The sequence below is a fragment of the Nicotiana sylvestris genome, chromosome 8 (assembly GCF_000393655.2).
Source record: "Nicotiana sylvestris chromosome 8, ASM39365v2, whole genome shotgun sequence".
Taxonomy (NCBI): domain Eukaryota; kingdom Viridiplantae; phylum Streptophyta; class Magnoliopsida; order Solanales; family Solanaceae; genus Nicotiana; species Nicotiana sylvestris.
This window is the reverse complement of record NC_091064.1, coordinates 14829884-14843668: the sequence shown is the minus strand read 5'-3', so window position 1 is coordinate 14843668 and position 13785 is coordinate 14829884.

Sequence of the window (13785 nt, the reverse complement as noted above, 5' to 3'; positions counted from 1 at the left end):
GATTTAAAATAAACTTGTGACTTGGGACACCATAAATTATCCCAAGTGGCGACTCTGAATAAATAAATAATTCTATTTTGATTAATGTTATTTTAATTGGAAAAACTCTCCTATCCCCTCGGGAAAAAGGAGGTGCGACAGTGACGGAAAAGAAAATAAAGTTGAAATATATAAAAAAGCCTTTTTGGAGAGAGGGGGCGAGAGAAGTGGGGTAGGGGAGAGAAGGGGAGGGGGTTGGGGTTAGATGTGAGAATAGATGGAGTTTTAGGAAAATATTTTCCTAACTTTTTCTAGGAAAGTTATTTTCCTCCAATTTCAGGAAAATGCGATACCTAGGAAAATATTTTCCAATCTATTTTATGAAATCAAATAATGAAAAATGGGATCATAAACACACCCTAAGTATCCTGAATTTATAAATTCAGGACTTAGTGTCCTGAATTTTTGAGCTGCTAATTTGAAATTTAGGACTAAGTGTCCTGAATTTCTGAACTACTAATTTAAAATTCAGGCATAAGATTCAAGCTTCTAGACATAATTTTCTACCTTTAGAACATGATGTCCTGAAATTTGAACTTTGAGGTTTAAACTATAGGACGTCGTGTCCTGAAGTTTAAGCGAAATTGGCAAATCTTCAAATATATTGTAAACTATAGATATATTTAAATAGTATGCTTAAAAGTGGCTACTTGGTGTCATTTTCACATATTTAGTGGCATAATTTTTTTTTGACTTTTAACAATATAACGCTTGTCCTCTGCTCTCGTTGTGATTTGTGACTCATCAAAATATTAACAAGCTCATACATATATCAACCTAAAAATCTCATACATGAATTCTGTGTAGGAGCCCTTGGTACTGCCTATTTAAATGGAGCTTACTATTGGCATCTAAAGGGCGGGGTTGTACTGCTAAATACAGTATTCTCTCATTTTATTTTGGCAATGAGGTGTTTATAGAGTTTGGAGGGCCAGACGTTAGGCGTGCTGTCAATCATTGGAATGTGAAACTGATATTGCTTGATGTCTCCATTGCCCTTATGACTGTCGTTGGAGGATATAATATATAGGTAATGTGTAACGACCCGACCGATCGTTTTGAGGTTTTGCATTTTGCTCGCCAGTTATTGGGCATGACTTGTCCGTGTGATGTGTTATGACTTATGTAAATCTTTGGTTTTGGTTTTCAGGGTAATCAGAATGAATTTGGAAGAATAGTTCTCAGTTTGAAGCTTGAAATTTGAAAAATTTGACCAAGATTTGACTTGTTGGTATATGACCTCGGATCAGAATTTTTACAATCTGGTTATCTCTGTTAGATGATTTGGGACTTAGGAGCATGATCAGAATGCATTTTGGAGGTTCGTGTAAGGTTTAGGCTTGAATTGGCGAAATTGAGATTTTGGCGTTTTCCGGTTGATAGGTGAGATTTTGATATAGGAGTCGGAATGGAATTCCGAAAGTTGCAGCAGCTCCGTTGTGTCAGTTTTGATGTGTGTACAAAATTTTTGGTCATTCGGACGAGATTTGGTAGACTTTTTGATCGAAAGCGGAATTTGAAAGTTCTTGAAATTCTTAGGCTTGAATCCGATGTGATTTTGGTGTTTTGATGTTGTTTTGAGCGTTCTGAAGGTTGGAACAAGTTTGAATGATGTTATGGGATATGTTGGCATGTTTGGTTGTTGTCCCGAGGGCCTCGGGTGAGTTTTGGATGGTTAAACGGATCAATTTTGGACTTGGCAGTTTTTGCTGGTTTTGTGTTGCAGACGATTTGTTCTTCGCGTTCGCGGTTAGGGACCCGTGTTCGCGAAGGGTGTTTTCTGAGGCGGTGAATTTTGCTTTTGCATTCGCATTTTGGGTGTTGCGTTCGCGATGTTGTGATGTTTTGATTCTCTGCGTTCGCGAGGCCTGTGTCGCGTTCGCGTAGAGTAAGTAGGAGCAGCTAGGGTCCCAGTCTTTTGTGCTTTGCGTTCGCGCAAGGTGGTCGCGTTCGCGGAATGAAAATTTATGGTCAGCAGATTTTTGTGATTCGCGAACGAGAAGCTTTGTTTTTGATGCCTGGGAAGAATGTTTAAATAGCCATTGTCCATGATTTTGGGGCTAACTTTCACCATATTTGGGCGATTTTGGAGCTTTTTGAGAGGATTTGAATAGAGATTCAAGAGATAACACATGGAGGTAAGATTTTTGAACTCAATACTAGATCCTATGTTGATTCTTACTTGTTTAATCATGAAATATATGGAAAATTAAAGCCTAAATTTGGGGAATTAGGGCTTGAATTTGGTGAGTGTAAATTGGGAATTTAAAGGGGAAATTGAGGTCCGATTTTGATGTTCTTGGTATGTATAAACTCATGAGATGATGAGGATTTTATTGATGTGACTTTTATTGGATTCCGAGAAATGGGCCCGGGTTTGAACAATTTTAGGATTTTTTGTTATAAATTGGATATTTTCGAGTGGGCTTTGTTTCCTTAGCATATTTTGATAGTTATGCACTGATTGTGGCTTGATTTGGAGCATCTGGAGGTCAATTTGTTAAGGCAAAGGCATCGCGGGCTAGAGTAATGATTGTAAATGATGTACCGAGGGTATGAAACCCCGGCTTACACATCGTTGTGCTATATTGAGGTGACGCACACGCTTGATGACGAGTGTGAGGTCGTGCACTGTTGGGTATTGTGACCTAGTCCATCTCGAATGAGTTGTTTTACAACGTATTTGATTGAAAATTGTTTCCTATCATCTTGTTTTGTGTGGAATGCCATATTTGGGCCTAGTGCCAACTATTTGGACCCTTATGGGATTTTTAGTGATATTTCCTCACTGTTTTGACTTTAAACTTGTACTCAGTCATGGTATATCCTACTATTTTCATAACGCAACCATGTTTACTCTATTTTAATATATTAAATGATATTTCAAATATTATTTTGGGCTAAGCATCATGTTTTACCGTTGCCTGAGTGGCTTATGTGATTTTGATTGAGTAAGGCCGAGGGCTTGTGTTGTGAGGATACTTTTGGGTCGGGCTGCACGCTGCAACGGTGATACAGTAATTATTATTATGAGGCCGAGGGCCTGAGTTTTTTACGCCACGAGGTGGCTTGTTGATATGAGGTCGAGATCCTAGTGATGATGCCACGAGATGGCTTGATATTGCGCTTGGGCCACAAGGGGCCCCTCCAGGAGTCTGTACATTCTCAGTGAGCGCGGGTACCCATTGTGATTTGAGATATAGCCCGAGGGGCTGATGTTGTTCCATCTTGTTGCCCGAAGGGATGTTTCTGTTGGTATTTGCGCCTGAGGGGCGGATTTTCTGTGCTTGTATGTTGTAGTTGCTTGCATTTAATTGCTTAAATATTAAAAAGGTATTTTTAAAGAAGTTTAAACTGAGCTAAGATGTTTTTAGAGATTTCACAGCTTCATTGCTTTTCCTGCTGGTTTTGTACTGCTTCTATACAACATGTTGATGTACTTTTCGTGATTTCTTATCACTCAGTCCTTATTTATGATTATTACTCACTGAGTTGGAGTACTCACTTTACTCTCTGCACTTTATGTGCAGATTCAGGTATTTCTGCACCCGGTAGCAGGCAATGGTTGAGCAAAGGCAGAGTCATTGGAGTTTAGCACGGTAGTTGTTCGATGTCTGCAACACTGCTTTTCTCCTTCTTGATGTCATTAGACTGTATTTAGTACATTTCCAGAATTTCTGTTGTATTTTAGACCTTAGTAGATGCTCGTGACTTGTGACATCCCGTTGTCGAGTTGTATCTATTTCTGCATTGTTCATTTAAACTTACATTATGTAATATCTGATTAATTAAAATGGCCTAAATTAACTTATTAAAGTTATTGAAATGAATTTGGGAATTGTGTCAGCTGGCCTTGTCTTCACGAGAGGCGCCATCATGACATGGTCCGGTTTGGGGTTGTGACAAGTTGGTATCAGAACCTAGGTTACATAGGTCTCATGAGTCATGAGCAGGTTTAGTAGAGTCTCGCGGATCGGTATAGAGACGTCTGTACTTATCCTCGGGAGGCTGCAGAACCTTTAGGAAAAACTTCACATTCTTGAATTCTTATCGTGCGTCCTTGATTCAGCTTGAAAAGTAACTCTTTGAATTCCTTCCACGTATTCGTATGCGCGCATGAGCGCTCATTATCCGATGTGCATCGATGGCTTATGATTTCCCCGATCGAGGGGCGAGATATGATCTCTGTGTGTTGATGTTGGGCCATTCTGGAAGACTTGGGGCCGGATTTTTGCTTATAGCTTGAGCCTGGAGCTGTTGATTTCGTGAGCATGTGCTTCTGGATCTACATGTTCTGTTGTGTCCCTATTAAGGGGAGTAATGACTGGATAGCTACGTGATGAGTATGTTATGACTACGAGGTGTATTCATATGATTTGGAAACGACGAGAAGGGTCTGCTGGAGGATGAAAAAACTATTAGGTACTTGATTTTCATCTCGATTTGAGGTATAGCCCCGAGTTATGGGTGTGTAAAGAATCTTTTCATGTTTCCTAGTTGGGAGTGAAGTAAATTTCATGTTGTGGTATGAGTTCAGACTCAGGAAGATTAAGTGATTGCGTAGTGTAAGCACGTGATTTTTGACCCTCCCCGAGAATTTTCACATTTTTAGCATGAATATGTGAAATTGGGTCTAGTATAGCTATTTTAACTATTTTTTACTTTATTTCGTGGCAAAAAGAAAATTTCAAAAAATATATATAAATTTTAGTTTATGTATCTCTCATAAACTTGAAAAATACAAAAATTGTACTTTATTTTGGTACTTTATATAAATTCGAAAATTACAAAAAATATAGTTCTATTAATGTTTGCAGTCATTATAATTTTGAAAAAATACAAAAAAATATTACTTCATATTTTTGTCTTTATTAAAGAACGAAAATTACAAAAAAATAGTTTTATTAATATTCTATAGTCATTTTAACTTTGAAAAATACAAAAAAACATTACTTCATATTTTATCTTAATATTTAAAAAACGAAAATTACAAAAATAGTTTTATTAATATTTTGTAGCTATTTTAAATCTTGAAAAAATATTTTTAAAAAATATATAGTTTTGTTTGAATACTAGTCTTATTTTTGGTAGTTATTTTGCTTACATAGGACTAGTTAAGCAACGTTTTCCTATTTCTCGGGTCCGGGCAAAAGAATAATATTCGGGTTCAAACTACCCGGTTTTAGGCCTAATTTCGGACCTAGCCCATAATAAACCGTGTCCAGGACACATGGGGAACCCCACCACGCGTGGGGGACACAAACCTTGAACCCCACCACGCGTGGGGCTCATTTTTCTTGACAAACCCATTACAAAACACGGACAAAGGCCAAAGAAGAAGGGGGGACTTTGAAAGATTTTTTTTGGAAAAGTACTGTGCATCTTCTTCTTTGAGAAGAAGAAGCAGAAGCCCTAAAACACGGTGAAAACCACCTTCACCACCGGCAACCACCCTCTCCGTCTCACCACCTCCATCAACGCCGGAACCACCATCAACGACCACGACCCTCCTCCTCCCAAACACCACCCCGTCACCTTCCCCCAGCTAACGACCCCGCGTCAAAACCCACCGCCATAACCACCGCCTTCCTCCTCCTTGAATCCGCCATTGTTGCCGTTGCGAGCTCCGCCATCGTCGACCACTAACCACCAAGCTTCCAACGCACCTCCATCAACAAACCTTCAGCTCCCATCACCACCATCACCCTCGTTCCCACCGTGAAACCACCATAAACAAACCCTACTCACTCCGTCAACAACCTCACGTCCAAACCCACCTGCTCGTCGACCACCTGCTCCAACAGACCACCCTCCTCCTCTCACCTTCACCATCATCACTACCCAGCTCCTCGACCTCACGTCCGAAACCAACAAACCACCAGCAACAACCCTACCCCAAAAACCAGTCGCGACCAGCTCCCCATCGACTCCCTCACGTCGAAACACAATCACCCTACTGTCCAAACCGCCATAATCCAGCCCTCGACCACTGCCCCAACGACCATTGCTGTTCGTCGTCCCCATGTCCAACGACGCCTCCGGCCATTAAACACTGCCCGTTGATCCCACAGTCGCCGACCAAACAGTCCGTCAGTGAGGTCGAGTTGAAGTCAAGTTCCAGTCCAAAGTCCAAAAGTTGAGTCGAGGTCCGGTTCGTCGAGTTTGTTCTGGGGTTTTCGTTGTTGTGCCTTGTTCAGTGAAGTCCGGTTCGGGTTCCGTAGGAAGCACTGTTTGTCGTTCTAGGATTGTCGAGGTTCGAAGGTTGGTGTTCTTCGTCCTTTGTTTCATTTCATTCATTTTTGCATATTATGGTTCAAGGCAATAAATGAGAATATTCGATATATATGAATGTCAACAATGCAATTTTTGTTGTTGTGTTAAAAATATTTATTCTATGTTTAGTTACTGCATGCTTAAAGTAAATGTGAGCATATGAACGAAGTTATTCTATTTTTTCATTTTTACCCTGGATATTATTACCTGTTAGAATCATTGTTTTTTGTTTAACCTCGGATGATTTTATTGGTAGAAAATCGTAGTTGCTTTAAGTTTGCCCTCAAATAAATAAGTAAAATGAGACGAGCCTCGCCGAATAAAAGGGACAAATTGCGGGGCCCTCACAAAATATATGTATTAAATACTTAGATTCCGGGATGGGCCGTTTAACAAATTTCACGGCCCTCCCCAAAAATAATAATGCGTTGGTTGCTTTAGGCGCGTCTTAATAATGTATCTCCCTAAACTCGGGTGCACATTTATGTGACCCAAATCCAAATCTCAACGAAATCGAAATATGTCTCTAATCACGGGTGCATTGATTGTGACGTGGTTTGAGATGCATTTCCATGACGTTGCAAATTCCTTTAAATAAATAGAATGAGACGAGCCTCGACAAACAAAAAATGCAAATTGCGGGGCCCTCAGTAAATACTTGTTTAAAATTACTTAGAATTCAGGAGGGTCGTTTAGCGAATTTCACGGCCTCCGCAAAATAATGACGCGATAGTCTCTTTAGGCGCGTGTTTAATAATTTACTTTCTTAAGCTCGGGTGTGCATTTCATGCGACCCAAATCCAAATCTCAAAACATCAAATAAAATGCGTTCCGGATTGTGGGTGCATTTCATGTGACGCAGTCCAAAGACGTGTTTTAAGCGATGTTCACATTCTTGTAAAAACAATAATAATAAAGCGGTTAAAAGTTAAAATTTGCACATAAGTTCATATTCGTATAAAATCAGATAATCAAGCCAAATATAACAGTTGAGCGACCGTGCTAGAACCACGGAACTCGGGAATGCCTAACACCTTCTCCCGGGTTAACAGAATTCCTTATCCGGATTTCTGGTACGCAGACTGTAATATGGAGTCATTCTTTTTCCTCGATTCGGGATTAAAATTGGTGACTTGGGACACCCTAAATCTCCCAAGTGGCGACTCTGAAATTAATAAACCAATCCCGTTTCGATTGTCCTTTAATTGGAAAAAACTCCCCCCGCGCCCCTGCGGGTGCGTAAAAAGGAGGTGTGACAGCTCTGGCGACTCTGCTGGGGATTTTACACCCAGAACCACTGGTTCAGGGTTAAGAATTCGAGCTTAGAATAATTGTTATTATTTGGCTTTATTTATTATCTGATTATTACATGTTTTGAGCCTAATGTGCTAAATGCTGCTTTTACCGCTTTGATATTATTTGAACTGTATATAAACTGTGCCGAAACCTTTCTCTTCTTACCTCCGGGGATGTGCTTACTGGTTGAGACTCCCTATTCTGTTAGTGTCATACCCTAAATAAAAGAGGCTCGGAAAGTTTCTAAGCCGGCTGGCCTTTTGGTTCCCGGAAAGGAGCTCCTTCCTCAGCTCGAGTTGTCCGCTCGGGTACACTGTCTAGAACACCGACCCAGGTTTTTGAACCTAGTATAACAAAGCCACATGCCGGATCCCTAGTAGGAACGTTTATTTGCATCATGTGCATTTGACTTAGGGGACTCAACATAGGGGTTGGGTCCGTCTAGGACAAGCAACCTGAAAATAATAGACAATCTTTCGGCATCCTATGTGCTACATGTTGTATTTAGTCAAGGGCGTATGGGTCATTTGGTCATTTCCAGCATGATGTTATTTTAATCAAAGCATGGGGAACATTTGTGGAATCCAAGAAGCCTTGGAATTCCCTATGTCCCCCACGCTTGCTTTTTGGGAAAACACATGGGGAACATTTGTGGAATCCAAGAAGTCTTGGAATTCCCATATGTCCCCCACGCTTCATATGTTGGGAAAAGCGCATGGGGAGCATTTGCGGAATCCAAAAAGTCTTGGAAATCATTATGTCTCCCATGCCACATTTTTGAAAGAAATAATAAATATAAAAAATAAAATTACAAATAAAACAAAGCATGAAAATTCAAAAAGATTTTGTATGTTTTCATTATTTTCCACAGATTAAAAAAAATCATGAAAAAGAGGAGAATGACAGTGTACTACTTATTTTAGAGAAAAATCAATGTCCGAGTAGTATCGAAACTCTGCCGAAATTTTGAGAAAATGAAAATGAATGTCTTATTAGTTTGTTATATTAAAAGCACAAAGGAAAAGTAGAGAAAAAAATCATCATTATTCTGTCTTGTTTTTAAAAAAATATAGAAAAGAAAATAGTTTGTTTTGCCATAAAAATGAAAATAAAAAAAAAGGGTTTTGTTTTAAAATGGGTTTTATTTATTTATCTGTTTATGAAAATGTCAAAATAAATATAAAAATAATAAAATAAAAAAAGTTGGGCGTTGAAAGTAGTTTTATTATTTGTTGCAAATATATATATATATATATAAAATCCAAAAAGTTTTTCTTTATTTCCAAAATATGTATATATATATCTTTATCTGTTGCAAGAACATTTGTCTTACCAAAAGTTTTTAGAATCCCAATTTTCAAAACAAATAATCCAAAAATATTTTCCATTATTGACTTCTTTAGAAAGTCTTTCTAGTTGTTTCTTTAAACAATAAAATAAAAAAAAATAAAAATATATATAATATATATAAAAAAAAACAAATCCGAAAATATTTTGATTCTTCTTTCAGAAATTGAAAAGAAAATTCAAAATTCAAAAAAAAAAACATTTTTAGGAGCATTTCTTATATTAAAGGTAAAATTCCGAAAAATATTTTCTTCTTTTCTTTAGAATAAAAAAAAAACGAAAATTCAAAAAATATTAGTCTTTCTTTTAGTAGAAAATCAATCAAAAAATAATATTTCCTTGCTTCTTTTAAAGTAGTTCTTTTGAACGAAAATTCAAAAAAAAAGTTAGTTCATCTGCTTATTATTATTTTCCTACTTATTCTTATTGGCCCGAACTACGCGGGTTTGATTCTCACAGGATGTGAGATACGTAGGCAACCCTCATCGGGTCCAACCCCACCATTTTGCTAAAAAGCCAAAAACAAACAAATAATAATCATAAAAAAAATATATGTCAAATTTTAATTTTTGTCATAAAGAAGTCGGGTGACGCTGTTTTATCAAGACATAGCCGAATGTTCCCGAAAGGGACGCCGGAAGGCTGACTTTGCATAAACAGCCACCTTTGGGTCATTTTTTAAGACTTGGTCCAGTTGACCCCCACAGCCTAAAAATCTTCGTCCCCGAGACGTTGAAAGGCCGTGTTTGCAATATTGACTTTTCTAATTTGAAAAACGATGAAAACGAGTTATAAATAAGTTAGGTGATGCTGTTTTGTCATAAATAGCCGAATGTTCCCGAAAGGGACGTCGGAAGGCTGACTTGGCATAAACAGCCACCTTTGGGTCTTTTTGAGATATGGACCCACACAGCCTTAAAAAAATCTTCGTCCCCGAGGCGCTGAAGGGCCGTGTTTGCAACACTAAGTTTTCATTATAATTTGAAAAAAAAAACAAAGAGTCAGCGGTCAGGTGAATACCGTTTGAATTTTGTCATAATAAGCCGAGCCAGCTTCGGCCGCGTCTTAAACCGTTCTTGCCGAAATAGCCTTAGAGTATCTTTCAGTTGTCGAAAGGTTATTTTCGTAAAAGAATGGACAAGTTTTAAAGTGTCAAAATAATCCTCCCCGGCCTCAAAATTCATGTGAAAATTGGAAGGGGCCACATTTGCAAAAAATAACCATTTGGTTGCATTTGTCGAACAGAGAAAGGGAGCTGGAATTTTGTTTTTAAGTCTACCAATCTTTTGATTAGAACATGCGGGTTGTTTAATTTTCAAGCTTGTGGGTAATCTTCAAAACTTTGAAACTCAGTTTGTTTTAATATGAAAATTAAAAAATGGTTTGTTATTGTTTATCTCTTATTGGTCCGAACTACACAAGGTCTGATTCACGCAGGGACGTGATACGTAGGCAATCTCCATAAGATTCGACCACCACTAAAAAAAAAAATATATAATAATAAATAAATAAAAGAGAGTGTGGAAGATTTTCAGGGGGCACAATTGTCTAACTACTTAGGTACATTGTATCTCTGATATATGATTGTCTGTCCAATGCCCTAACACTAACGTGATGGCTTCCCTTTGATGTGTCCATATATAGAAAGTGGTTGGTTGTGGTAACTCCTCCCTGCAAAGCAAAATCAAAGGACAATGGCTCAGAACCGCAGAACCGAGTGGGTCGGTACTGATGACCGACAACAATTGATCGAACGGAACAGCGGGTTGGTAGAAGAAGTGAGAATGCTGAGACAGCATGTGGCAGACATGTATCAGGCATGGATAACGGGAAAAGCACCACCCCCTCCACCGCCAAGTCTCTTGAGCTCGGTCATTTCCCAAGCACCCAACACCATAATGGAAGATCCCCCATACTCTCCATCCCAACCTACTTATGGCAGCCTTCCCAGCTACCCGAGTAGCTCCATCACTCCTCAATGCTTCTCCGCTCCCCAACACCACTTCTTTCCCCGCCATACTTCACTTTCCAGGCACCCGGCTCCACAAAATGCCTACCCACCTACACAAGCCTACCAAAAGCCACCTGGATCAGGTTTCCGGCCCTGTCAACATGCAAGAATGAAGAGGTTGCTGAAACGAGGAAAGGCTCTCGCCCCCATCGGGGTATCTTATGCCAGTCTGTTTGAAAGGCTAAGGCATGCTGGTTCGATTGAGCCACTCCCCGCATGTACTATAAATCCGCTTGCAAGGAGCTTTGATCCGGCAGCACGATGCGCCTACCACTCCAATGTCATAGGGCACAACATTGAGAGCTGTCATAGCTGGAGAAGGGAAGTAGAGAAAATGATCCGAGAAGGGCGGGTTGCGATTAATAACAGTGACATGGAGCACTCGAACCTCCTCGAGAATTTGCCGACGGAGGTTGATGAGGTTGAAGCTGGTAATGGTCTCGGCAGTATTGATGCAAAGCTCAGTGGCTAAAATGCCAATTTTGATAAAGTGGGAGGACGTTTTGTTCCTGGGTCAGCAAGAGAGAAGCTTGTGGTGGCTCATTTTGTTGTCATTTCTGATGTTCGGATTATTAGGGTTATAAGTCGGACATTGTCTTGCCCAGTTTGTTTTAGGATTTTGTTCTGGATTGTTTTTGTTTGTTTTGTTATTTAAACCATATCACCGGCAATCTAATGCAAATTCCGGTCTTCTTTTTTTTAGTCTTCTTATCATTTTTATTCAACGCCGATTCTAGTGACATGACATGCGCACACACTTTGGGCCTAGTCTTTAAAGTTAATCATAAAACCCTGTAAAGGCGATCCGACCATTTAAAGAAAATAAGAACGGTTTGAGGTTATTCAGAGCCCGAGTCATGTGGAACTAGGGGCAAGTGAAACACAAAGAAAAACCGTTAAAAGCAAGATTCGCCAAATTGGCGTGAGGGCCGTTCAATATAATGAGGGTGTCGCCCAACGGTGCTTTAGAAATGACAAAGGAAAAATAAAAGGTTTAACATAACTGTCAAGTCCAGCATCATCGGAAGAGACTATAAATCTATGTTCAATTGTGTTGTTTGCACTTGGCATGTTTTGAAGACTGGAATGACGAAGGCATTTTGTTCTGCTACCTAAACACTTTACCCTTCGTTACCCCTTTTGAGCCTTATTTATTTTCTTTCATACCCCTCGCTCAGAATTAGTAGCAGCGAATAGAAAACACAAGCGCGGCAGGTAAACAAAAGAAAGAAAAAAAAGAGAAAGAAAAGAAAACAACAAAACGAAAAAGAAAGAGAGGAAAAGAAAAGAAAAGAAAATTGATAACAAAGAAACAAGAAAAGAAAATCAAATGAAAAAGAGGAATTGGGAACTACGTTTGACCTGATTCCTCAAAGAGGATACGTAGGCGCTTCACGGCTCGGTCATAGTTTTGAAAAATGAAAAAAAAATCAATTAAAATATCCCCAAGCAAGAAACTAGGGCAGATGTTGCGTTTGTTGTAAATAAATCTAGTTCCGAAGGTTGTAATTAACAACCCAAAATTAATGTATTTTTGAGCCTTTTATACCTTTTCTTTCTAGCCTATCCAAAACCCACATTACGGTCCAAAGAAAGAACTTCTGATCAGTTTTCAAAAATGCCAAGTCAGACAAATGAAGAGTCTTACCGGCGAACATAGCATTCTGTTCCACAGCAGAAAGGACTCTAATCTCCAACAGAAAGAGTCATACCAGAAACACTCCAAATCCCCAGCTAGAGAGAGATATAAAACGAGAGAGTCTTATTGGTGAAAACCTTCACAGGCACCATAAGGCGATGAAAGCTGAGAGAAAACCCAAAAATGAGAGAGACTTGATAGTGAAAACCCTTCGGGCACTACAAGTCGAATAAGATTGAGAATCAGAGGGGGAATCGCCAATTGAAGATCTTAAAAGATGATTGACGGCAGAGGATAGGCCACATACGCATGTCATGGCCATTAGAGTCGGTATCTGCGTTTGATAGAGTTTTTATTTATAGTTTCTTTTGTAAAAGAGTCATCGTTTCCTTTGTCTTTTATTTTGTTTCTGTTATCTTTCTCCTTTCATAAAAAATTTTCCCCAATAGAGTCTGTCCGGTCAGAACAAGTATGAAATGACTTCAAAATATGCCATCAACTTTCCAAGATGAGATCTGACTAGTATATCCAAATGTATAGTCGGCGAGGAACAAGCGCGAGGCCAGTGTCAAAAAAGATATCCCCAGCAAAGGGAATTGACAAAAGGATTGACGAGCGTCAAGAAAGATATCCTTGCCAAACCCAAACCTCAAAGGTCAAGGCCCATGAACAGAGCAAGGAGAGCAGTGAGCATAATTTGGCGAAATCCATACCAGACTAAAAGGTCGGGGAAATGCCAGTTTCCAAGCTATGCCACAAAAGAAGAGGGATATCCCCCAGCAGGAAGGGATTATCCCCAGCACATAAGATCATCCCCAACAAGTTGTTGAACGCAGAGCAAGGAAGGAGAAAGGGAAAGCCATCCCAGTAGGAGTATCACAACCAACCACCATGTTTTAAACTAACAATTTTGTTTGATTTGAAACAGGTAAAGGAAATGGCATTGATGCCAGAACTGCGTGCCACAAGGGATATTATCAAACTGGGGCAGAAAATTTTCCTTCCATTTAGAAAATTTTCTGGAAGTCAGGTACCCCCAGCTGATAACATTTTACCCCCCAACAGGTAAGTAAATCAAGGGAGGTAGTCTTTGAAGGAAGAAGCTATGCAAAAACAAAACAAAAAAGGAATAAAAAAAAGAATAATAAAAAAATGGGGAAGGTAGAAAAGGAAAATTCAT